The 23,839-nt window shown below is 49.4% G+C and overlaps 1 long non-coding RNA gene across 1 annotated transcript; it reads right to left on the bottom strand.

Moving 5' to 3' along the window:
* Positions 1-9,663: 9,663 nt before the first annotated feature.
* On the bottom strand, positions 9,664-21,133 carry LOC134472538 (uncharacterized). Its single transcript, XR_010042407.1, has 3 exons — positions 20,952-21,133; positions 20,371-20,453; positions 9,664-10,239 (listed from the first exon to the last, which is right to left on the bottom strand). It is a non-coding gene; the product is annotated as an uncharacterized LOC134472538 (long non-coding RNA).
* Positions 21,134-23,839: the final 2,706 nt, after the last annotated feature.

The raw sequence follows: 23,839 nt of genomic DNA on the forward strand, positions 1-23,839 counted from the left end.
CGAACTCACAACTGCCTGCTTGCAAGGCAGGTGCTTATACCACTGAGGTAAATCCCCTAGACATTCCTTCTTAATGATGCTCTTCTTATTCATTTGTTGTGAGACCAGAGAGTGAGACTTTGGTCCTCACACTGAGTCACATCTTTAGCTCCTTGCTGAGCCACTAAGTTCTCTCAGTTGGGTTCAAAGTTGGTGTCTTCCTGCCTCAGCCTCCCAGGGTCCTGGGATTATAGGCATGAGCTGCCATGCCAGATCTTTCTTACTTTCCTCATGCTGAGGGTCTCAGCATACTAGGTGAATGCTGTACCACGGAGCCACACCACTGCAACTTTTTAAAAGCTAATTAATAGGCTTCACTTTGAGAGCAGCTTAGGGTCACAGTCAAATGGGGCAGACAGCACAGGGAGCTCCCACGCCCCTGCAGTCCCCAGTGCACCAAGCACAGCCCCACTATTGCTGAGGTACCGGGTGCAGGACTGCAGCATCGCTGGGTCCCCTTGGAAATCAGGTGCTTTACACGATGGCTCCCTGGGCCCCATGCAGAGTGGTGCTGGGCTCGCTGCCCCTGTCCCTACCTTTCTGGGCATTCTTCATACCCCTTCCTGGGCAAGAGTAACTATAACTGCACTCTAGGAGGCTGAGGCAGAAAGATCACAGTCTGAGCCCAGCCCGGGCAACTTAAGGAGAGCTGGTCTCAAAATTAAAATTTTAAACAAAGGATAGGATGTAGTTCAGTGTGAGGACTCTGAGTTTAATCCTCAAGACCCCCCAAAACAACCACAAAAAGTATTTCTATGATCTGGGAAGAGAAAAGATTTCCCAAGAAGAAGGCATCTAAGGAAAAGAATGGAACTACTCTTCCTGCTGTTCCTTGAGTCCAGGCTTGGCCACCTCCATGGCACAAGCCTAGCCTCTCCAGCGCCTGAGCCCTTCCACCCCTCCCCAAAGCTCTGAGAGTCCTTTGGTTCTGCTCTGGTTACAGAAACAGCAGACAAACTGCACAAGGAATTGGTGAAGTGCCTCCAGGGGACCCGCCCTCCGCTCCCACAGTAGCCAGAAGCCTATGAGACTCCCAGAAGCCTGGAGACTCAGGGCCCCGGCCCGACACCTGGTTCTGTACTTTCCCTGGCCACTGGGAGTCCCTGGCCACTAAAGCAAGCTAAAGTGTGCATTTGACACATGCCTGAAAGCCAGCCCTGAGGAGCCACAGGCCAACTCCGTGCAGGACAGTTGGGCCCACAGGCCCAGCCCACTGCTCTGAAGGAGGCTTAGTCAACACAGCAACAGCTACTGCCCTCTCTGGGCCCAGGGTCCCAGTGTCCGGCCACGACCTCCAGATCTGCCTCCTAACATTCGGCAGAGGCAGGCCTGTGTGGAGGACTCTGCCTTTCCCGCTGTCCTGAGGAGGGTGTGGCAGTGGAGGGACGCCCAGAGAATAAGGGATTCTTCCACCTCACAGGCCAGGAATGTAAAGGGCACTGCCCCCACAACTGGGATCTGACTGCCCAGTGGAAACTGGTGCCGACAGCCCCAGATCTGAGGACAGGCAAGTACTCCAAGTGTCATGTTAGTACGTGCCTGTGATCCCAGCACTTTGGGAGGCAGAGGCAGGAGGTTTGCAAGTTTGAGCTCAGCTTAGGCAACCTAGTGACACACTGAGATCTTGTTTCAAAATTTAAAAATAAAGAGAAATGGCTGTGGCTATAGCTCAGTGTAAAGACCATGGCTTCAATCTCCAGTACTGAAAAAACCAAAACCCTCAGAACCTCCAGCGTACTGCAGTGGTGGAAATGGAGGCCCACATCTCTCATCATCCCCACTTCCTCCCAAACTCTCTCCTTCAGCTCTCACCTTTCAGAAGACATGGAGTGAAGACCAGCAACAGAATCTGAAGTCAGGACAAGGCTTCTCACACTGTTAGAGCTCAGGAATGTGACAAGGGAACTATTCACACTTGAGGCACACAGCGTTTGATAAAATGCAATCACACTGCTGTTAAAATCTCATCATAACCTGGAACAGCTGGTAGCACCTTTAATGAAGTAAACACATCTACCAAAAGGTTGCTAAGAAACAGCAGACTTAAGGGTTAGACAACAAGACAAAAGTTATCGTCATCATTCCTGTTGTTCAACATGTTTCTGAAGTACTATTTGGAGACAAGTGTGTGCCAGATATCTGTCCCTGATAAATACCTAACACAAATCCACTTCCGTGGAGAGAAACTTTGGCTTATAGTTTCAGAGGCTGCAGTTCATGGTGGCATACCCCCCCCCCCCCCGCTCTGGGTGAGGCAGCTTGTCAGCACTGAAGCTCAAGACAGCAAAACCACTCAACTCAGACCAGGCAAAGGGAGAAGAGGCCAGAGTTCCTCTATCCCTTCCAGGGAGAGAGGCCCAGACCCAAGACCTGCCACTGGGCCCCTGAGGTTCTGCCCACTCTCAGCAGCGTCGGTCAAGGAACAGCACAGGAACCTTCAGAGAAGGTTCTGCTGCAGATCGAGGACAGATGCACTGTTTAAATGGGATCCGTTTCAGCTCGGAACAGTCAGTGCAGTCACAGCCTGTGCCCAGGGCCAGACTTGGGCAGCAGCCTGGCCTTGCACCAGAGTGCTGTCTGTACACAGCCTGCATCTGCATGTCTCAACCTGGCTGTACCTGCTCTGTAGACAGAGGTGGGCAGTGGCAACAGAGATCCTGGTGGGAAGCTAAACTGTTCCCTACCTGACCCTCTCCACACAAAGCTTGTCAACCCAAAACAACTAACCAGAAAAAGTTAAAATACCTAAGAGTATCACGAGGGCAGACCTATGTAAACGAGACAGATAACTTTCCTACCTACCGCCAGCCATGAATTAAACAAGATAATGAATGCCATTTAAAATCACAACAGAAATGACAAGACTGGTTGAAATAAACTTAAGTATGCATGAACAATGTGAAAACAAGAACTATAAAACTTTGTTGAAATATAAAAGAAGACTTTAAAATGTTACATTCATGGCTATGAGACATTACAAATATGCCAGTACTTCCTCAGTGTTACATAAGTTCAGTGTTATGCAAATGAAAATTTCAATAGCTATTTTGGGAAATGGGTTTTAAATCTTGGACTCTAGAACAGAAAATGCACCGCAGTAGCCAGGAACATTTGGAAAACAATTGAGTAGGGATAGCAATGGCATAAAAATACACACTAAAACTATAATCATTAAAGCTGGGCAATGCCAGTGTAATCAAAGAAATAATGAATGGAAAAATTTAGAAATTTGGAAAAGGACATGTGTACATGAAAATGTAATGTGTGACAAAAATAATATTTCCAGATGGTGGGGGAATGAAAGACTATCCAATACATGGTTTTGGAGAAAGCTTTCGTGCACTTGAAACACAAACTTGCTTTATACCTTCAAAACAAACTCCAGATGGACCAAAGGTCTAAACATAAAAACACATTGAAAACAATGTTAGACGGAACACGTGACATTATTATTCTTAAGGTGGGAAGCTGAGCCAAGTGGCACCCCAGCTCCAGAGGCATAAAAACATGACAACATGGCCATCCAGATTTTGTTTTTGTTTTTAGTTTTTAAAGAAAAAGGTAACTCAGTAGAAAAAATAAATATGAGAAAAGGTTTGCATTATACCAACAATTAATGTCCGAAGTGAAGAGTTCCAGTGAATCCACAGTAAAAATTTAAACACCCGCACTGCAACCTTGACAGGGTATAAATGGATGATTCATGGAAAAAACTACAAATTATTAGAAACATGTATGCATGTATATTCAACCTCAATAACAACAAAAAGAATGCTACCCAAAAACAAAATAATAATCCTTTGGTCACGCATTTTGTTGAGAATATCAATTGTTATAAACACTTTGGAGGACAACTGAAGTTTTAAATATGTGTGTACCCTCATCCCTTTTTTTTTTCCCAGTACTGGGGATTAAACCCAGGACCCTCACACTGAGCTAGGTCCTGAAACTTTGTTTATTTATTTAATTTTGAGAAAGATTCTCACCACACTGTCCAGACTGAGCTTGGATTTTTCATCCTGCCTCCGCCTCCACAGGTCCTGGGATTATGGATGTTTTCCATCATGGCACCTTGTGTTTATCCTTTGATACGACAATGGCGCTTATAAAAACAAAGTCTACTAAAATATTCAAGCAATTATGCAAATATAGATAAATGAGAACATTCACTGAAATTGTGTAAATACTACATGAAGGATTATTTGTAATGGAGAAGAAAGGAACATTTTAATGTTCAAAAGCAGTTATTAAATCATGGAGTCTTGCCTTAGCTCTCTCGTTGTTGAGTCAACATAACTGACATCCAAAGTTAAAGGAACAAAGGTTTATTTAGCTCACAGTTTGTGGCGGTTTCAGCCCATAATCAGCTGGCTCCAAGGCAGTGGAGATGTGACAGAGGGCAACAGTTCAGGGTGGTCAAAGGCAGCAAAAGCAACAAGCCCGGAGAGACAAGCCTCTTTCTGCTCCTTTTATTGTATTCAGTGTACTGGGTTATGGTGGTCTCAGTCTAATCAGTGGGCTAATCCCGCAATTGTTCACCCTTAATCCTAGCAGCAAACCATGAATCAATAACCTCTAAATTTAGCCACCTCCAAAAAAGCCCCATCTAAAACTGCATGAAGTTATGAGGGGACATCTAGGCGCTAGCCATGTGGTCTGGAATTCTGTACAGTTATTGAATAGATTGGATAAATCCACATGTGGTGGACCCATCCCCACATTGTAGTGTGTGGTTGTGTGTGTGCATAGCTTTGTTGTGCTGGAGGCCAAATCCAGAGCTTGTATACCCTAAGTACACGTGTTCTTGGCATGTCAGTGATGTGAGCCCAGGCACAGAAAACAGAGCCCTTCTGGACTGAGAATGTAGGGCCACCTTGCCTGCCCTGACAAAGAGCGATAGCCAGGGTGGCTTCTGTGGCTCAAGTTTCTTTCCCCACTGTCCTGGAGGCCAGAAGCCCAAGACCCAGGTGGGTCTGATCACTTCCAGGGTGACCCCTTCTGTTTCTGCTCCTGGTCACTCTGTGCTCAAGCTGGGGGACAGGGCGAGTGAGTGTGAGAGCTCCATTGTCTCTCTTTATGGGGACCCCAGCCCAGTGACCTCATCTAATACTTCACAGAAGTCCCATCACCTCATCATTGGTGCTGATGATTTCAATATGAACTCAGGGAGACACATTCAAGCCACAGTTTCTTTGCAGCACAGGAAACTAGGGAGGATTGGAGGACTTTAATAAAACAGGCATGGACTGCCACATTATTTAGTGAGACCCAAGTTTCACATGGAATTTCTGTTTAGATCTTGTTTCTTTAAGTAAAACACTCATCAAGTCTTAGCCAATATAGGTCAAAGTTTCCATACATCAGATTAAGAAACAAAATTGTAAAACATACTGGCTCCAGGCACCTGCAACCTTGAGATCTGGAATGGGTTTTTAAACTGAGCTGGAGCAGAGGATAGTTAGGAAGAACAGACAGTAGTAACATTACTATTTTCTGCACGGCTTCACTGTCGCCGGGGAGCCTACCCGACAAAGGTTTGCTGGCATCTCACGTGGCTTCCACCCTCAGCCACCTTATCAACTAGTAAGTCAGTAAATTTCTAATTAGAACAGTGTAAGGGTTAATGGAAGAAGTCATAAAAACTGATAAACCTATTGATTTTTAAAAGCAGAGTAGACACAGTAGAGAATGAACTAAGAGCCCCTCTCCAGGGGCTCTTACTAATGCAGAAACAGTTTCACTGTTGTTTTGGCCTCATTGTTACAAATCTCCACATCAGTGTTTCATTTTTAAACAATTGCCCCTGTGATTAGCCTATAGAGAAATAGCTACCATGTGATACTTCACTACTATTTTGGACACAGTATTACAGATTCCCCTCATCAGCAGTTCCTCTTTCTGAAAATGTCACCGATCCAAATCTACAGAGCTGGGATATTTCCTGGGGATCAGCTACCAGCTCGCCTGGGCTGCACACACATACAGAAGCCACTCAACCCTGGCACAGGAAGAGCTCCAGCCTCCCGGAGTGAATGCAGACCCACAAAGTGTCAAACCAGCACATAATTCGGGTCTTGGTTTTCTTCAAAACATGCTTATTGACCTGCTTCATGCAGAGACCTGTGCTCCACCCTGGGTAACTAGCCAGGCTACATTCCAAAGTAGGCAAGCTCTGTGCACACACACACTCCACGAAGGAGGCAAGGTGCCCAGTTGTGGGCACAGGTTCTCTCTCCTTTTCCAGCAGATGATTCAGGCATTTAGGCACCAGGCAAAGCCATACAAACCAAGCCAGGAGGGGAAGTGAAAGGAGTTGTTCTTTCCACATTGAAGACTAAGTGGGACAACTAACATGCAATCCAAGACTTTATTCTCCAGTAAAGTACAGATCAAACATGGAAGACACCGGGACAAACCATACTTTGAAAAAATAACAATATCTCCTTGGGGACGTTCTGGAAAAGTCAAACTATGGGGCCAGTTAAAAGAGTGTTGGCTGCTTGGAGCTGGAAGACAGAGGAGGAGGAGGGGGCAGAACAGAGGATGCAGGATGGGAAAGTACCCTGGGTGCTGTGGACAGGGCATGCCATAGTATGTGCCATACCAGCGTGAGCCTCCTGCCCGCTGTGGGCCTGAGCGGCGATGACACATCAAGTCAGGTTCATCCTTTGTGACAATTACACCACAAAGAGGTGGGGATGTTCCAAATGGGAGTGGCTGTTGAGTGGCCAGAGCTGTATGAAGGATTGCTGTGCTTTCCTCTCAATTTTACCCTGAATCTAAAGTCACTCCATTAAGGTTTGGATCTAATGTGACCCAGAAGCCTCAAGCGTTTGGATCATGAGGCTCAGAGTCAACTTCTGTCGGGGACTGGGGTCAAGCTGGGGTGTGGCCTGGAAGGTGCTGCTCCCTCCCCTAGTCCTCGGTCCCCTCTCCTCTCTCTGTGGTGTGAGCAGCTCTCCTCCGCCAGACCCTTCCACCACACAGCTCTGCCTGGAGCCAATTGACAGACATCAAAATTACCTCTCCTCCTCAAACTGTGGGGTTCAACACTGTGTCTCAGCAACAAGGAGCGTGGCTATGAAATACTCCTTAAAAAGTGTGGTTCAGAAAATAAATCAATAAATGAAAACCTTGTTGCAAAGCTTCCACCTCCTCTCTCCCCTGCTTCTATCCTGTCATCTCCAGTCTACACCCTGTGTCGAGGGCAGGTGGTATTATCTTCCAGCCCACTCACAGATGTCAAGATTTTGCATTCCAAAACTAGCTTTAAGTATCCATTTGTTCTTTTTTGCATTTTCTACAGTACTCTGGGCTTTATGTCTGGCTACTGGGAAGTTTTCACTCATTCACTCATTTATTCGTTCAATGGCTATCACTGAGCAGCACCAGGTGCTGGACCTGGGTGCTGAGTCTGCAGCTCAGTCCCCATGTTGCCCTCCGTCCCTTGATCTAGAATCAGAGTCTGAAGTCATCAGGAGTTCCCAGGATGACCATGTCTTTGAAAGATGCTTTCCTTCTTCTCAGAGATGCTTTTAGTTACCCTGAGAACATCTAAATTTCAGTGAGTTTTTTCCTTCATGTGAAGAGAATCTACTGCTCCATGTCTGGGGTTCACTGAGTCCAGCTCCGCCCCACTCTTCAACACAGTCCTCTGCTGTCCCTCACTGGACCTTCAGATCAGCACCCACTACTGCTGCCGACCCCAGCCTGGGGCTGCCAGTGCTCACAGTTGATCTGAATTACACATCCAACCTCAGTTCTTACCACTTTGAACTCCTGCACGGCCCTTGGGTTAGCACCCAGTTCACTACTGTGACCTTCCCCCACACACCTGCCCTCCAAATGCAGGGCTCTTCCCATTTTCCTTCCAAGCAGAAGGACCAGCATCAGTTCCACATGGACCCCAGACTGCTGGCTGGGCTGCATGCTTCTTCTCAGATCCTCCCCATAGCTCCCTGGGCCTCTGCCCCCACAGAACTCACTCTTCCTGGAAACTGCATCATGTGGGCTTCCCCTGCAAGGGAAGGGCTCCTCAGAGTAGAGGATGGAGCTATGTTGGCTGCATTTCTCTAGTACCTAGCAAGGTACCTGGCACACAGCGAGTGCTCAAGGAGGGCCCGAGGGACTTTCGCCCTCACTGTGAAGTCAATGTCTTAGTGGCCAGAGAGAAGACTCCTAGTGGAGTGAAGGGACAGGACAGGCCCTGCATCACATGCTTCGTGACCTGCTTCTGTAACACTGCGCATACCTGTCCTGAGTGGCCTGTACTGTGGGAGGACCCTGGCTGTCTCACCTCTCCCCTTTCAGACATGCCACAATTCTCACACAGGCCTTCAATGCCGATATCCATGTGGGAGAAGCTACCCAGAAGTGAATTCATCTATAGTGCTCTTTCTTTCCCCTCAGCACATTCGCCTTTAAGGTCTCATGTGGCCCCTGTAGGTCCCAGTCCCCGTCCACTCAGCGCCGCCACCTTCTGCTCACACCCTCCTTCACAACCTCCTTTGGCTCTGAATCCTGACCTATCTGGGACTGACCAGGCACCCAACCTCCTAAAACAAGTTGCAGTGAGGGCTTAAATAACAGAGACAAGTACTATGATATCGGGGAAATGCAAGGTCAGAACTCTCTGGGCGCTGAGAGCATGAGTTCTCTGGACAGCTAGTATGTATTGGGTTACAGGCAGGGTGCAGGTAGAGAAGTGTAAGCACCCCTGAGGCAGAAGCCCACGAAAATGAGCAGGCCTTGGAAAGTTAGAGCAAAGGCAGTGAAGCTTGCTAACCAAGAGAGCTTCTTGATCTCTAAGGCTGACACTTACTACAGGAGCCAAATGCCTGCAGCTGCTGCTTTAAGCGTGTCCTCGCTGTGGTGCCATGCTGTCTTCAGAGCACTGGGTTCAGCAACTTAACAGCGTGGTCTCCAATCCTAGCCCTCAGTACCCCTACCGAGAGCCAAGGACCATGCCCCTCGCCCTGCCAGCTGAAACTGAGCCACTGCACAGGTCTAGCTGGTGGGAGGCCCAAGTGGTTCTGGACACCAGGCCCTGGGGCTTCCTGGCCAAGTGACCTGTCCCTGTGAAACCAGCAGCCTTGGAGGCAGTGAGGTGCTCTGGGGAATCCTGTCTGACTCTTGCAGTTTCAACCCATTAGCTGCCACTTGCACCCTGAAGAGTCAACCACACAGTCCCTCACTTCCCAGGGCCAGAAGCATCCCTTGAACCCGAGGGTGTGGGATGCCTCAGGACTCACATGCACTGGAGTTGGGACAGAGAGAACCACTTCTGAACTCTGTCCTGCCCACTATGTGTGCATGTGACCAAGATCTAGGGAGAATGTTAAATGAGCATCTTAACAAGGTATGATCGAAAATCCAGTAAATGCCCCTGAGCCTTATCCAACAGAGAGACAGCTCGTAAAAACATGACGCCGTGTCCCCACCCCCTTGTTCACTAGATCTGGCACTCTGTGACTTCTGGGTTTTCCCTAAAGTCAAAATGATCCTGAAAGGGAAACATTTTGGATCCATTCTAACAAGGAGACAGCCAGGCCAGTGCAATAAAGACACCAGGAAAGAGGACTGCAGAGCTGCTGCAGGAAGTGTCAAGGATTCTAGGATGAGTGTTCCAAGCCAGGGGAGGACTTAAGGGAGATTCACAGTGGAGTGCTCTCAGCTATGATGCTGTAATTTAAATGTTCTCTGTAGTTTTTAGTCACACTTCACATTCTACACTATTCACCTCAGCTCCCCTGTGAGAGCCACAATTTCAATCCCAACTCAAAAGAAAGCAAAGTGTGATTCTGGCTCCAAACAGCAGAAAGCATTCTGATTTCAAAGCCTCCCAAGGGTTACACTGAAAGGGATTTCATTTCCAACCCCCGGAGGCAGCCCACAGCTCAGGCAGCTGCTGGAGGCTGCATGGGCACCAGACTCCACAGCGCCATCCCTGCTGCTTTTTGCCCTTGTTGGTCTTGCAAATGCCTGTTGCCCTGCAGGGAACAAGTCAGATTGCAGGCAAGATGACAAGGTAGAGAACATGCACATAAATGCAGGCCTTTGCCCCAGAAAGTCTAGAGGCTGGCTGTCCGTTGCCTGGCAGGGTGCTGGCCTTGCTCCAGGAAGACTTCTTAGGGTAGATGTGCTCCATCCACCTGAGCTCAGATGATCATGCAGCACTGCAGAATCCAGGCACCCCTGCAACTGAGCAAGTGGGGCCAATGTTAGCAGAAAATCAAGAAGAAATGTTGGTAGATAACAGCCAGCACATACAATGGGAGACCTGCCTGGAAGCAAGACTGTGGTAAGGGGGACACACTCACCAGGGAGGGACACACTCACCAAGCAGCACTCACTGGGCAGGGTGGTGGTAAATGTGGCTGGAGGTGGGAGCACCCTGTGGGCTGGGCTGTGTTTCTAGACTGCGGGAGACAACAAGGGGTATGGATTCTCCAGGTTCGCTGTACTCTGTACTAGTGTGGAGCAGAGCCCTGGAAAGCTAACAGACACAAAGAGCAGCATCCAGCAGGGGGAACCAAAGCTCTGGAGCAGCATGTGGAGGTTGGGCCTACAGGGCTGGCTCTGCAGCTAACAGAAACCTCAGAAACAAAAAGGCAGCTGGGAAACCAAGGCATAGATACTTAACCAGCAGCCAAGCCCCTGGAGGACAGCTAGGGTCTGGACTATCTCCAGGGCTCCCAAGTGCAGGAATGGGGAGGTCTAGAGCAGGAAGTGTGACTCTGGACCCAGCCTTGGGGAGGAACCTCGCTGGCTCCTATCTTCCTGGAAATGTCCCAGCTCCTGCTGAAGCCAACCAAGCATGGGGGTAGCAGGCCTGGGCAGCAGGCCTGGTAAACAGAGGTCACTGCAGCCCTGACCCTTCTCACCTCCCCTTCTGCCATCGGCCTCCTCTGCACCCACCCCATGCTGGCAGCCCTGGAGGAAAGGGGAAAGAGCCCACTCCTCTTTCTCCCAGACCTCCCTTCCACCCTCTCACAGCTTGATTCTTCTCAATGGAACTGTTGTGCACATCCGGGTCATTTTTGCATGGCTGTCTCCATTCAGGAGGAGACAAGCCTTGGGACTGTCCACATGTGCCACAGCAGGCTGTCTGCATCCTTGAAAGCTCTAAAAGGCTTGACATCACTGGCCTTGGGAGTGGGAAGATAAGACATCCCTGCAACTGCCAGGATTCTAGCCCCACCAAGCGCCGGAGCCCTCCCTCCTTTTTCTGTCTCCTGGCTGCCATGGGGTGAGCTGCAGTCTTTGCAGACCCTTCCACCATGTGTTTCTGCCTTAGAGACAGCAGACCAGGGACTAAACCCTCTGAAAACTAAAACAAACCTCTCTTCCTTTAAAGGGTGGGTCCTGGACATTTTGTTCCAGCGACAAGAAATTAACTAAGACAGATGTTAACTTCACTCAAGTTTTTGACCCATTCCCCAATTTACATTACTGATGTAATACCCATTCCCCAATGGCATTACTGATTACTTGCATGTCTGCTAATACAACCTCTGCAACTTTATCCTGCTTTTATAAAGTTTTGTAAGAAATGCTTTCCAAGAATGCATTTCTAAAACAGAGCGTTATTTTATTTTATTGGATTTTGTGAGTATGTATTTATGGTGTAGCACTGAGCTGCACCCTCAGCCCTTTCTTATTTTTTACTTGGAGACAAAGTCTCACTAAATTGCCCAAGGGGGGCTTGAATTTGCAATTTCCTGCCTCAGCTTCCCAGAGTTCTAGGATTACAGGCCTGCGTCACCATGTCTGGCTTGTTTTGTTGGATTCTTGTTGCAGGAAACTTGGTGCTCGCTTTGCACACATACCAAAAAGGGAGCCTCAGTGTAGGTGTTTGGTCTAAATTACATCTTGCACCCATGCAGTGTCAGTAAGATTGTGAGTTTTGTGGAGCTGTAATAAGTTCCCTTTCTCCTTGGTCAGCAAGAGCTAATAAGAATTCCCTACTGGCACTCGAGTGGGCTCTGTGCCCTCACTGAGTCTGGCGATGGCTCTGTTTCCATGTGCTTGGTGACAGGCCTGCAGGGGGAAGCCCCTCCACGACACGATGACTCTCGCGCTTTGCTGTGAGATGGGAGCAAATCTCGCAGGTCATAAAAACAGTACTGCTCCTCCAGCTGGCTTCTCCTGTTACTCAAGGCCACACTTACCTTCGTGCTAAGCCAACACTAGTGTGGGCTCCTACTGAGGGGGCCCTGACCCCAGAGTGCCCTGCACAACAGGGCTTTCGACCAATCTGAGTTCCTCTAGGCCTTCAGTGCTAATGACTCCAGACTCACGATGCTCTCCATCCGGTCTCAGTAAACAAACTTCAGTGAGAAACTCAGTGCTCCAAAGGCCACAAGCACAGAACACCCTTGGAACAGGAGCCAGCGATCTGGGTGGGAACCAGGTCTGCAAACTATTTGCTGTGTGCCCTCAACAGGACCTTCACCTCTGACCTCAGTTTACCCATCTGTAAAAAGAGTAGACTGGCTCATATAGTCTTCACTGAGGTCTCCTCCAGTCCCCCAATTCTAGCATCATTTAACATAGAAAAAAAAAATCAAGAAACCTTCATGTGCAGTCCTGCTGCCAGAGGTGCCCCCTCGCTGTCTGAATGTGCTTCACAGAGCCCAGGCTGGGACAGGGGAGACCAAGATTTTGTCAAGAGATGGGAGAATGACAAACTCCCTTGCCTCTGCCTGGCCCATTCATAAGCATTTCCAGAGACAAAGCACTTGACACCTGCCAAAGCCCAAGCGTCTGCTGACTTGGCATTCTCTAAAGGCAGAAGGAGGAAGCAATGATCTCCGCTGTTCCATAATGAAACACGGTCTCATCTCACCACTGGAAGCAGACACAACTTCTCTTCCTCATCCAAAGAAGTCGTCTGGATGTGGCCTTGACAAACGCCACATTCCCAGGTACAATAAGAAGGCAGACCAGAGATCCTAGAGGTCACCCTGCTAAAGGATCTGAGCACCAAGAACAGTCAATCTGACTCTCTAGTGGAAGAAGCAGATCTGTGTTCAGACAGACATCTGGATCCAGGTACCACTTCTTCCGTGTCTAGGTTACTCTACGTCTGCTTCACGCTGCACATGGCATTGTCTCAGCACTGAGTCAAGGTCAAGACAGCAGCATCGCTGCCCTTCTCACAGGGAAGGAAGTGCAGTCTGAGGACAGCAGGCCACTTGTTTCATAACACACTCACCACACAGACCTGCAGGCTCCACTACGGGTTTGAATCAAGACCTGCTCCAAGGTGCTTGCTGGTCAGCAAGGTGAGGAAAGTATTGGTTTTCATGGTGACCAGCACTCCTCGGCTGCCCTTCCAGCATACCCTTCTCCTGTTGCCCCTCTGCTGTGTACTAGAGATCTCTAGAAGAATAGAATCAGTGTAGGACAAACACATAACCATGCAAGGGGGGTAATTAGGCAGCTGAGAGGGTCACAGCTGATGATAGCTCCACACACCAAGGAGCGGGAGGACCCAGGAGCTGCTCATCCCAGGAAGACAAATGCTGCAGAGTAGGAGGGACCGATGCAGCAGCCCTGGTCCAAGGCTGAAGGCCCAGTTACTCCCTGCAGAGTCACCTGTGTGAGTCTTCATGGGTACTGGAGAAGCTGCAGTCTGATGTCCAGGGACGAGGGCTGCAAAAGACAAGCTGCTCAAGCAGACTGGAGCTCTTGGAAACTCACTCCAACTTCCTCCTTGTGCTTTTATTCCATCCAGTCCTTTTATTTCATCAGGCTTATTGGCTGGTGCCACCCACAAGCAGGGCATCCTCCCCCTTGGTTTGCTGGTCTACCTGTCAGTCACCTCTGGAAACTCCCACAGTCTGGCCCAAAGTGCGCCTTTTGGGTGCCCTGAGTATCATAGTCCAAGCACCTCAAGGGTCACAAGCAGCAATCACAGCATGGATTTGTTTCCTTTCTGGGATGAAAAAGAGAATGAGGAGAGAACCTATTGTGTGTTCCACTTTCAGGGCAGTGATAGATGGCGGAAAAGAATCATTTTGCTACTTTTTCAGATGCGCTGAGAAACACAGAGCAATCTTTCGGAACTGAGGATGCATGGTGGCAGGGCGTCCTCCAGGTGTGGGCGTTTCCCTGAGGAAGACATGTGGTCCTCTCCTGGTGCTCCCTAAAGAAGCTCGGCAGGTCTATGGGAATGAGTTTTGCCATTTGTGAAGAACCCATCTTCACATTCTGAGTTAATTGCATCACTTTGTGTGTGGCGCACAAGACTTCCAGGGCCAAGTCCATACTCAGACCTCTGTGTGTCCATGGAGGAAAATTGGACTTCTTTTCTCAAAGGTGGAGATACAATTGTACCAGAGCTGAACCACTGAGTTGTGTACCAGCACTGGCTTTTTTCAGGGGACAAGGATTGCAGAGAATTGAACCAAGGTCCATCACACTGCCCTACATCCCCAACTCTTTATCAGTGTTTTATTTTGAGAAAGGGTCTTGCTATGTCTCTAACTTGTCCAGGCTGGGCAGGACTTTCAATCCTCCCACCTCAGCCTCCCAAAAAGCTGGATCGCAGGTGTGTACTGTTATATCTGACCCAGCACTAGACTGTCTACACAGGAACAGATATCTTCTCACTAGCTCCTATAGATGCTTCCCACACTCCCAGTAGGTCCCAGCATCAGTCTGTAGTTCTGTGAAACGAGATTCCTGTCCCAGAAGTGGGGACACACTCAGATCCACGAGACACAAGCCTCATAGGAAATTGTGAATCTGGTGAGAAGTGACAACAGCTTGTGACAGCAGAGCGGTGAGTGAGGGAAGAGACACCAGCTGCTCCTCCCCTCCACTCCCTCAGCCTCCTACACCCCGGTCACAGCGGAGCTGGAGAGGCTGAGGGGACATAGGAGGCGGCCAAGCCAAATGTCTGCCCAGACTACGCTAAGCCCTGGCCTTGGGGCTGGTGCTAGACCAGGCACTGGCTTCCGGCTGGGAGTCTGGTTCAGAAAGAGGGCTGTAGCCAGACGCCTCAGGCAAGGTGACAGGAGAGCCAGGTGGCCCCATCCAGAGAGCCAGCAGTTGGCAGCAGATGCCACGTCTTGTTGGACCACTGCCAAGGCTGCCTGCTGTGGTGCTGGGAACCAAGGAGCCTGCAATCACAAAGCAGCCTTGCACCTCCTGCAGCAAGCTGTGACCACATACTCACAGGGCAAGATGTCACAGAGCTGAGGCCTGCTGAGAGGAGGGAGCCTCAGAGATAGCTCATGCAGGCTCCTGGCCTCCCTGCACCAATCTCAGTGGCCCCCACTCCTCTGTCTCCCTGTGCACCTCTGTGCAGCCTCCCTGCATGCTTCCTCTTTAGGAAACACTTTCACTGGTGCCACAGCAAGGACATCAGCCTTGGACAGACAGAGGTTGGGTCTTGTGCCTGTGAATGCACCATGCACAAAGTTGAAGGTAAAGATGCACTAGCAAGTGACACATGTTACTCCCTGTTCCTATTTTGTCATTGCCTTTTCACCCTTATTTGTATAAATGTAAATAAAGAACCAAAGGTAATGAAAAACAGCGGGGCAGGGTAGCACAAGCCTGTAATCTGAGCACTCTTCAAGGCTTAGGCAGGAGGATCAAATAGAGTCCCAGCAAGGCATCTTAGTGGCTTAATAAGACCCTGCCTCCAAATAAAAAACAAAACGGTCTGGGACAGCTCAGTGTGAAGCCCTGTGTTCAATGCCAAATACCACACACATACTGAAAAGAAAATGCAATAACCTGAAGGCATCCAGTATCTCTTACTCCACTGCGTCTGCAGTGTCTGCAGGAGGACGCAACCACCGGAAGGCAGGAGCTGCCCCTTCCAGTCCAGCTCTGCAGCCTCGGGTGCCCCTTCCCCACCTGCATCAGGGGGGAGGAGAGGTGAGGACATGCAGGGAGACCTGGAGACGAGTCCAGACCTTTCCTGGAGTCAGCAGCGTGGCCCTCCCAAGACGATGTTGCGTTTTCTCCCAAGTGAACTCCTGTCCGGGAAACGACCAAAGACAACTAAAAAGCTGGAGAAAGAAAGAAGAGTGTTTCACAGAGTCACCCCATGTGTGCACATATGATGAGCTGAGGTTGGCACACGCCCAGGAAGCTCCCTGACAGTGCAGGCCTGAGCCTCCGTCCGCCCTGGGCTAGGCCACCTCCACTGCCTGCTTGTGGTCAGCGCTCCCAGCCCGCCGGTGACCTGCAGCTTCTGTTAGGAGACCGCCCACACTATCTTTCTGTCCCTGGCATGTCTCACTTCACACAATATTCTCTGAGTCATGTTGCCCCAAACAATAGAATTTCCTTCTTTTTAAGGTTGAAAAATACACCATTGTTTGTAGGTCCCACGTTTTCTTTGCTTGTCTATCCATTAATAGAAAATAGGTTTTAGTCCACATCTTGGCTGTTGGGAATCTGGCAACAATGAAAATGGAAATACGATATCTCTTTACAGTTCTGGCTTCAATTTACCTGAATGTATACCCAAAAGAAGAATTGCTGGAGGCCGGGGATTTAGCTCAGCAGCTTAAGCGCTTGCCTGGTAAGCACAAGGTTGTGAGTTTGATCCTCGGTATTAAAAAAAAAAAAAAAAAAAAAAAAAAGAATTGCTGGATCTTGGCAGCTTTAATTGTAGTGCTGAAGAAATTCTGTCCTGTCTTCCATAATGGTCAGTCAGTTATCTTCCTGCCCGGTCACGGTAGGTGAGGGTTCCCTTTCCCCCACAGCTTAGACGACACCTGCTGTCTGTTGATGTATTCAATAAGGGCTCACCTAACTGCTGCGTGGTTTTAACTTGCATTTCCTGTGACCTGTGATGCTTCGTGCTTTTCCAAGTGTCTGATGGCTATCTGGGCGTCTTCCTTGGAGAAAAGCACGTCCCGGGTATTTGTCCATTTTAAAAACCTGGCTATTTGCTTGCTTCCTTAAAAATCTTGACTAATTAATGCATGATCCTTAATGTTCTACGTGATGCAGCCCACAGTCAGCAGGAGGCGCTTCGCTGCCCACTGACCTGTCAAGTCGTCGGCCAGCTCAGGGTGCTTTCGCTAACTCCACTTCGCACATTCACATTTGCCCTAAGGTGACGACAGACAGACACACTCTACCCCTGCGGCAAGCTGACAGTGTCACACAAACATGCAAACTGCACTGATACTTCACAGAAAATACCCAGTACAAGGGGACAACAAGGGAATTCAATCCTTTTAACAAAACCAAGAACTTCTGGCAACTTGCACCCGAAGCCACGGGCTTGACAGCATTCTACTTTGATGTGATTTGGGGTGCACTACAATTAAATGTACCCACAAATGTTCATAACTCAAGGATCCAGTATTTTCCAAATGACCAGTGTATTTTGCTACAAAATCATGCATAAAGCACCTGTATAAAGCTACAAGACAGAACAATTGATACTAATTTTAGCGGAGTAAAAAAATGGGAGAGACACGATTTCAAATTCCACAAGGCAACTGACTTTTAGAAACTACTACTACTGCACTTTGCTTGTATATTTAAGAGGTCAATCATAAAAAAGATCTAAATCTCTCCCTTTTCTGAACCTTCTGCAATTATTTCAACCATGATAGCATACTACAGCAGATTAATAAAGATTTATAAAGCTGTATGACAGTGCCATTCTTCTCAATAAATGTTGTTTTGAATACATGACTAATTTTTACAGTTTTTCAGTTTTTCTTAACATATAATTGTTTTTTTGTTACTCTGAACTAACTAGTAAATAATTAATTTTTTCTTTTAATTAATGTTTACTTCAATAAGCATTGGTAGATACCAATTATATAAAGCAAAGCTTTTTGCTGTCCTTAATGCCTTTTACCCATGAAAGATACCCTTATATCAAAAAGTATTTAAATCATCACATAAAGAGAAAGAAATATTCTTTTTTCTTTCCTGTGGATTCCACACAAGGTTAACTTGCTGAGGAACAGACCCTGCAGAGGGCGGCCTGGAGCTGGGGATGCTGGGTCTCACAGGGCTCTTGGGGTGGTGAGAAGACCGGTGTTCTACGCAATACCAAGACCCACGTGGCCTGACCTGAGGCCCAAAGGCTCCTAACCCTGACCGGGCAGCTGCAACACAACACCGTCTGCCCTCAGCTGCACCTCTCCATCCTAACTCTGTAGTTTCCCTCAGCCAGCATGCCCATCACCTTGGACCTGCACAACGCAGAGTGGTGGTCAGCTCTCCAGTCTGCAGGGAGCATTTGAGGTCACTAGCCTGCAAGGCAGAGGCTGGCCTGGCTCAGTCGGTGGGGCACAGTGGCAGGAGCAAAATTCCTCACTTCTCGGCCAGAGATCGCGTTCCATCCCCTTACAGGACTCACTCCAGTGACCCAAAGACCACCCGTGAGTAACCCTACCTCCAAGATGCACCGCACTGATGGCCAGTCTCAAACACACAGGCCGTGGCACAGAGAGGACATAGGACACAGAGCCACAAAGCAAAGCGCCATCCACACCTGACCCCATGCCGCTCACTCAGAAGAGAAGGCCACGCTCATCTTCCTTGGTGTATCTCACAGGGTCTGTCTTCACCGCCCCCTCGGCTGTCGTGCTGAACATGGCCTTGTTCTTTCTGACCTTTGCGTGGAAGAGAGGAGGGGCAGTGGAGGAAGTGAAGCAGAAGAAAAAGAATCAGCAGAAGGGAGGCAGATGGCAGGTAGACGGAAAGGAAGGAACTGACTTGCAGGAGAAGCCCCCTTAGGGCCATTGCCCCTTGGGTAACTCCTAACATCCCACCAGTCATCAGAGACCCCTGATGTGGCCAACCGGGGCACCTGCAGCCATGGCCCCTCCAGTTCCAAGCCAGCTGTGGATCGGGAGGTATTCGTGCCTCAGACTTAGATCCAGCACGGTCGCCTTGGAGGCCCAGGCACATGCAGCACCGTGGTCACACACAGAGCACAAGAGCCCGGGGCAGCAGGGTGGGCTGGCCAGGTCGGCCCAGGCTCTGCCTGCTGAACTCTGGCAGCTGGCCCACCCTGTGGTGCTGGCCTCTGCTGTGCCACCTGCTCCAGGCCCACATTGTGATGGCTGGCGGGACCTGAGTCCTGCCCATACAACCGTCAGAGGCCCTCCCCTATGCACAGGTCTCAGCTTCCGTTCACTGTGCATCCAGCACAGGGCCCAGGGCTTCCAGGCTGATGTCCACCCTGGGGTCACGCATCAAGAAAGGGCTTGTTTCCACCCGGGGACCACCTTAGGATGATCTTTAATCTAAATGCACCTGGAATTTCCACCTGTTTAATCTCATTTCTAAAGGAGGCATATTCTCACACCTGGACAACTGAGGGACAGTGGTACTTGGGCTCCTTAGTCACCCAGCTGAGGCCAGTGATTTCCTAAACTCAGTGTCACATGAGCTTTGTGTCTCTCTTCACCTAAGAGTACTCTGTGATGGTCTGGAGATTGTATAAAACCCTGTGCCTTCAGATACCCGTGTCTGGCCTTCCAGTCTATGAATGCGAGGTGCTTGTGTCAAGTCTCATCCCATGTTAGTTCCCGAGATGCCCAGATGAAAACCGGAGTTCTCGGAAACACCAGTGGGTTTGTGGCGCCCTCTGCTGGCAAAATGTGGTGGCTACAACCCACAGTTCAATCCAGGTCAGACTGGGACAGGGCAGCGCCCCAGTTACAGGATCCCTGAAGAGGGTGAGTACAGCCCCACACTATGCCCCTTTGCAGATGGCCCCCTGCCATGGCAGAGCGACCCTCTGGGCCTCAGTGGTGTGTTCTAGAAGGAAGAGCTGGAGACACGCAGCCCCTGTCCCCTCCTATGTAACACCCTGGCCTTCTGTGCTCCCACCAAGGTGTGAGTGGAGAAATAAAATCTCCAAGCCATGTGCTCTTCTGCCCAGTAAAATACCACCACTCCATCCTGAGTTTCATTTTTTTTATCTTATTTGTGTGCTGGAGCTCAAACCAAGCCCTTCACACTGAGCTACAACCTCAGGTCTTTTTAAATTTTTTTTTTAAAAATTTGATACACGGGATCTTGCTAAGTCACTAAGTTATTCAAGCAGTCCTCCTGCCTCAGCCTCCAACAGTGCTGGGATTTCAGGTGCTCATCACCACATCTAGCAATTGTTTAACCTCAGAGGAAACTGGGGAAAAGCAATGGACAAAGGAGGTGAGCTGCCTTGAATTTCATGCACTTGGGTGAGTCTCACCTCGCATGCAGCCACTTCTGGAATCTGCACCCGGGAGCCCCCAGCGGAGCAGTGGTCCACCTCCCCATCCTGGGCTGTGTCTGTTCACCTCTAGGTGTTATGAGTTGTGTATTGTAGAAGACATAGGCTCTCACCTCTGGTGAGAGTCCCTGGAAGACACCAGCCTCTGGGCCTGGTTCTGCCACAGCTGGGCATCCTCTGAGTCATGGTTTTATGGCTGAAAGAAGAAAAGACGTTATCAAGAAACAAAAAACAAAATCCTACGAGCCCTGAAGAACTGTGCGCGTAAAGGTTACTATGAGGACAGGAAGCCATCAAATCTCTGCCTGACATGCTCACAGGCAAGGGCAGATCAGTACCAATAGGAGAGGAAATCCAAATTTATGCATGAAAGAAATCCAGAGGCCTGAACAACATCATTCCCAGACACCCTCCCGGTGAGCTGCTCCCAGGAACAGAGGGCTTGGGTAGACCAGGCCTTCTCCTCCAGAGGATTCACTAGAGCCACCAAGACTGTTCCCAGAAATGATTTTCAGAGTGTTTTGGGTTTCACAATTGTGGGTGTAGAACTTCAAATGCTGTAGTAAAGTCTGTAAAAGGTTACCGCTCCGTATCACCACTCCGTCCTGGGTCTCCTGAGGAGATGTGGTCCATTAGGCCACTTGGGGCTGACACTGTTGCTGGAACCTTAGTGGAAGTAGACAAGCTCACGTACCTTGCAGGGGTAGTTTACAACCAAAAGGCTGACTGTCGTTAACCAGCTATATGAGACCCAAACCAGTTATAGTTTGGGTCTCAATGTTCCCCAAAGACTCCTGTGTTCCAGGCATGGTCCCTTGTGCAACAGGACTTGGAGACGGCACCTTAGGAGGTGATTGGCTCACACAGGCTCTGAACTCATAATGATACCTTCCTTTATGACCTCCTGGCTCAGTGATCTAATGAGCAGTGGTGGCAATGCCAGGGGGTATAGGAAGCAGGTCACTGGGACTGTGTCCTGGCAGGGGACACATGGTCCCTGGTACCTTCCTCCCTCCCCCCTTTGTTTCCCAGCTGCTGTCATGAGTGGCTCCCTTCTGTCATGTGTCCACCTCACTGTTGGCCCAAAAGCCACCAGGCTGGGTGGCTTTGGACTGAAACCTCTGAAATACACTTTTTCTCCTTCAGGCCAATTGTCTCAGGCATTTCTGTCACAGCAACAGAACTCTGACTAACAGAAGAGTTTACTGAGTGACGCTGTGGTTACTATCTATGATGCAAGGGAATTCTTGTAGCTGTAGATCATGCAGGAAGATTTACTGTGCCAGAAATGGCTAAGAAAGTAGACCCTGGCCACCACCTCACATCTGTATCCCAACCCCCAAATCACACTTGGTGAAATAACAAGGGTAAGCAACAGTGAGGACCCTCTGACCTTAGGACCAACCTGGATCATACAGGGTGCTGAATGACACCATGACACAAAAGAATGCTAGAGCCAGACAACAGCGTGAAACACGTGGTCCGGCCTGAGTCATCCAGTCCCTGCTGGCACAGAAGGCAGGGAGGAGCCTGATGCTCCTGCCCAAGGCTACAGTGAGTGGTACTAAGCTTAGTTCCCTAAAATGTCACCCGGCAATATGACTTGCCTTATAAATTAGATGTTTTTCAGCTAGTGTACACCTCTTTTCTCTGAGGCCAGTAGCAGCACTATCCCCAGTTGAAATCACAGCCACGTATGTCCAGTTCTGGGCTGCCTGTGTTGCTCCCGGGACCTCTTTTGCTAATATGCCTGCCTGCACCACACTGTCTTGACTACTGTAGTACTATTAGCATTATCTTGAAAGTAGACAGTGTGAATCCAAGAATCAAACTTGTTCTTTATTATATTTTTTCGGAAATAGCTTTGACTATGCTAGGTCCTTTGCATTTTCATGTAAATTTTAAAATCACTTTGTCAATGTTCACAAAACTCCTCCTGGAGTTAAGACCGGGATGCCTATTGAGAAGTAATCGACCTTTTGATATTACTGAGGCTTCCATTCCATAAACTTAGTATGTCTCTCTCATTAGCCTTTACTTTTATACTTTTTAAATAGAAGTTTTGTGCATCACATTCCTGCTGTTACAGTAATGAAGAGGCGACCTGGCTTGTCGAGGGCTCTAATGCTCCCTTGCTGTTCCCTCTGATTGCTGTGGAGAGCTCAGTGGGGTGCAATTCACTCCATCTATGCCTGGATGAACCCAAATCTGCTCCCCCAAACAGTGCTGCTCTCAATAAAGCATTCAAAGTGGACTCGATCTTGAGCAAGGCAGTGGGCTAGGACTTCGCGTGTATCTCTCCAGGAGCAGCGCTTGGGTCACTGTCACACAGGAAAATGCCACCATGAAGCAAGAGATTATAACTGCTAAGCGCAGCTCAGAAACAAGAGTGAAGAGCAGCTTCCTGCCTGCGTCAGCCTCACCACAGGCCCCAGCAGCACATCAGAGAGTCTGCCTGGCGCAGAAGTGAGAACCCTGCCTTGCGCTGAGTCCCCACGCCAGGCAGCCTCAGGCCAAGCTACAGGAGCTGAGCTGGCTCCACACAGTCTGCTCCAGCTCAACCTAGCACAAAGCCCACCACCGTCACCTCAGTGGTGAACACAGCCCGACTACAGTCTGGTGCCCATGGGCCCTAGCCTAGATTGCCATGTACCACCAGGCCCAGCTTCTATGGGCCCGACTTTGTGTTCCCTGGCACCAGGCTGGTCCATGAGGTCCAGGCCCTGCGGAAAGGACCCTGTAACAGGTTAGTTACGGCAGATCTAAATTCCACAACCACACCCATAAGTTTAGGGCTCAAGCCACCTCCTGTGGCCCCAAGATCCAAGCCTGGCACCACGGTCTCAGGCTCAAGTGGTTCCAGACAGCAGGCTCAGCAGGACGGGCCCATTTGCCAGGCCCTGCCCAGGACAGCCTAGTCCCACAGTTGGCCCCGCACACTCAGGATTAACCCCTGCACTGGCACTCAGATGTCAGGCTCAGCTCAGCCCCTGGGCCTAGGCTTCCAGGTTTGCAGACACAGGCTCTCCGCCGGTTCTTGTGGACCTAGGCAACAGGCCCACTCCAGTGCACCCTGGAGCCAGGCAAGCTGACCCAGGAAGGAGGCCAATCTGCCTAAAGGCTCCACCACCATGTCTTCTACCTACCTGACCCACCTGGAAGACTTCCTGGCCAGAGCCAGACTGTGAAGCATAGAAGAGAAACCTACTTCTCATACATACAAGTGTAGCATCACAAGTAGCGCAATCAGAGAAACTTCAGATCAAAGGAACTCAATAAAGAGCCAGTTCCTGACCACAAGACACAGAGAACTGTGAACGCCTAACCAGAAATTTAAAATGACTGTCTGAAAGAAGCTGCAAAGAAGATAAGCTGACATGTAAATGAAATCAGGGAAACGCCAGCGGAACCATGGCAATGGTCCAACTGGCAAAGGAGCCAAAAGCATATCAACTTCCTCTGTTTTCTCCCCTCACCCCAAAATAAACTTCCTGTCTGTTCCTTCGCACATGCCAAGACTCCTCCAAGTCAATTGTTAAGCCGTCACCTGGCCTGCCTCCCAAACCCCACCCCTGACCTACC

Source organism: Cavia porcellus, unplaced genomic scaffold (assembly GCF_034190915.1).
Source record: "Cavia porcellus strain 051 isolate PalLab524CR breed Dunkin Hartley unplaced genomic scaffold, mCavPor4.1 scaffold_23, whole genome shotgun sequence".
Lineage (NCBI taxonomy): Eukaryota > Metazoa > Chordata > Mammalia > Rodentia > Caviidae > Cavia > Cavia porcellus.